Consider the following 2,814-nt stretch of genomic DNA (forward strand, 5'->3'; position numbering starts at 1 on the left):
TTTTTATTTAAAATACCAATGGGAGGCATTAAGAGCAAAAAGGACTGTGGGGTTGTTTTTTAATGAACCATGTATTATGGTTGACATCTCGATAAAATGGGAGTAGCTTTGTTATCAATTCAAGAAACACCTTAAAAGTGAAACACTGCGCACTTAACCTTTACAAAAAGTATATAATGGAGAGGATGTCTACTTTTTTTAAGAGTGTGTAAAATATAAGCTTTAAAGTTACAGCTGTGCAAAATGCCAACCTGACATGTGGTAAGTGACTTAGCCAAACAGTGTAACTCAACAGCATCTCCCTTTGCAACCCCAGATATACAAACAAGCATTAAAGTTAAACAGGATCAAAGAAGTAATGATGAATGTGAACTCCTTTCTTGAGGTAATTTACTTCTGGAAAAGTAACATCAATGTTACATCAAAAAAATGAATAGATTTATTGGAATATAATACATGTTAGTGGCTTCAAAAAGTTAAGAGCAGAAAACATTCTTGCAACAAACCTTATGAAATACCTCAATACATAGTTAAGTGAGATGGAATTCCAAAAGACTTTCCCCCTCCACCTTCCTATCCCCAGTTATGTTTCTTGGCCAAACATCAATGCCACATACTGGAAAGCTCCAGAGACTGCACTAACACAAATGAGAGCTATGATTTTAGAAACGCCTTCAGGCCCTAACCGGTTTGGCTCAGTGGATAGAGCATCGGCCTGCAGACTCAAGGGTCCCAGGTTCGATTCCGGTCAAGGGCATGTACCTTGGTTGCGGGCACATCCCCAGTGGGGAGTGTGTAGGAGGCAGTTGATCGATGTTTCTCTCTCATTGATATTTCTAACTCTCTATCCCTCTCCCTTCCTCTCTGTAAAAAAATCAATAAAATATATTTAAAAAAATAAAATAAAATAAAAATGCCTTCAGTATTTCTAGCTCCAACATAATTTTCTATATTTCTATCAAGAAAAATATACTAGTATATGCATAACCTGTAGACACAGACAACAGTGTGGCGATGGCCAGAAGGAAAAGGGGCTGGGGGCTGGGTGGAGGTGCACAAAGGGGGCAGGGTGAAATGGGGACATCTGTAATAGTGTCAACAATAAAAATGAAGTTAAAACATACACATCAATTTATTTGCTGTTAGATCCATGACAGCTATTTAAGACACTTGGGGTAAAAAATTTCCAGGGAGACTAGAGGAAGACAAGGATTCTGTTGTATGCCTCCGGCAAGATGTCCTCAATGGGATGATTAGAAGGTGGTTTTGGGTTTGCAAAAGAGGGTGATACTTAGGTCTGAGCTCGTCACTGACAAGATGTCTGAGGTATGCTGCTGAAGCAGAAAGGATTGACCTCCACATGTCCCCTCCAGTTGACATAAGGATGAAAGCAGATAGTTTGTATTGCTAAGTGTAAGACTGAAGTTGGGGCAACACAGTATGAAGTGACCTTCTCCATGAATCCGGTTTGAAAGTGCAAACAACCACTAGGAGCCCTGGGAGAAGCTTTACGTGGAGGAACTCAGCTACTATAGAGGAAGATGGACTCTCTTAGGATCTTCAGGTTGAAGAGGCCACCTACAGGCACTCTGATCAATAGCCTGGTCCTAGTGGCCCGTGGGGAGTCATCTAGAATGCCCAAACAAGGCAAACCTTCAGTCTACAGCCCCATACACATCTGGCTATAATTCTGTGAGAGATCTTAAGTGAGAACATCCCTGCCCAACTTTCCTCATTCTGATCTGCAAAACTTTGAACTAAATAAAGTGGTTGTTATAAACCACTGAGTTTTGAAGCAATTTGTCTATTTAAGTTGTCTAATTTGTTGGTTTACCTTTGTTCATAGTATTCTTCATCCTCCTCCCTCCGGCCACTTTTTCCCTTCTTTTTTTTTTTTCTCTCTCTCTTTTTTTAAATTCCTTTATTTTCGTTTTTGTTCATAGTATTTTTTTAAAAAAAAAATTTAAAATTTCTGTAAGGTAAGTAGTAGTATACCATCTTTCATTTCTGATTCTAGTAATCAGAGTGTCCTCTCTTATTTTTTGGTCATTCTAGGTAAAGCTGTGTTACTTTTCTTGATCTTTTCAATGAAACTACTTTGGGTCACAGTGATTTTCTCTATTTTCTGTTCTCCACTTCATCCATTTTCATTATAATATCTATTGTTTCCCATACTTACCTGGCAGGGGAGATACCATGATCACGAAGGTGGTTTTCCCAGGGCGAGGCTTATCCATTGCACTCCGGATGTGCTGACCCCTGCGATTTCCCCAAATGTGGGAAACTCGACTGCATAATTTGTGGTAGTGGGGGACTGCGTTCGCGCTCTCCCCTATTAAAAAAAATAAAATTTTTTTTAAAAAAATATCTATTGTTTCCTTTCTTCTGATTGCTTTAGGTTTATTGTACTCTTGCTTTTCTAGTATCATAGTTGAAAGGTTAGATTATTAATTTGAGGTTTTTCTTCTTTTACTGTGTTTTATTGATGAGGGAGAGAGAGAGAGGGAGAGAGAGAGAGAGAGAGAGAGAGAGAGAGAGAGAGAGAGAGAGAGAGAGAAACATCAGTGTGAGAAAGAAACATCAATTGGTTCCCTCCTGCACACACCCTGACCGGGGTTCAAACCTGAAACCTAGGTATGTGCCCTGACTGGGAATCAAACTAGTGACCCTTCAGTTTTTTGGACAATGCTCAATCAACTGAGCCACACCAGCCAGGGTGAGGTGTGTTGTTGGATTTTTTTTAATACATTCATTTACATCTATAAATTCCCATTAGAGCACTGTTTTACCTGCATCTGATAAGTTTTATAATGC

At 39.2% G+C, this 2,814-nt stretch overlaps 1 non-coding gene across 1 annotated transcript; it reads left to right on the forward strand.

Annotated features, from left to right (window-relative positions):
* The first annotated feature begins 2,171 nt into the window (after window positions 1-2,171).
* On the forward strand, window positions 2,172-2,335 carry LOC118677842. The gene has a single exon (XR_004974568.1). It is a non-coding gene; the product is annotated as a U1 spliceosomal RNA (small nuclear RNA).
* The last annotated feature ends 479 nt before the right edge of the window (window positions 2,336-2,814 follow it).

The sequence above is a fragment of the Myotis myotis genome, unplaced genomic scaffold, assembly GCF_014108235.1.
Source record: "Myotis myotis isolate mMyoMyo1 unplaced genomic scaffold, mMyoMyo1.p scaffold_m19_p_2, whole genome shotgun sequence".
Lineage (NCBI taxonomy): Eukaryota > Metazoa > Chordata > Mammalia > Chiroptera > Vespertilionidae > Myotis > Myotis myotis.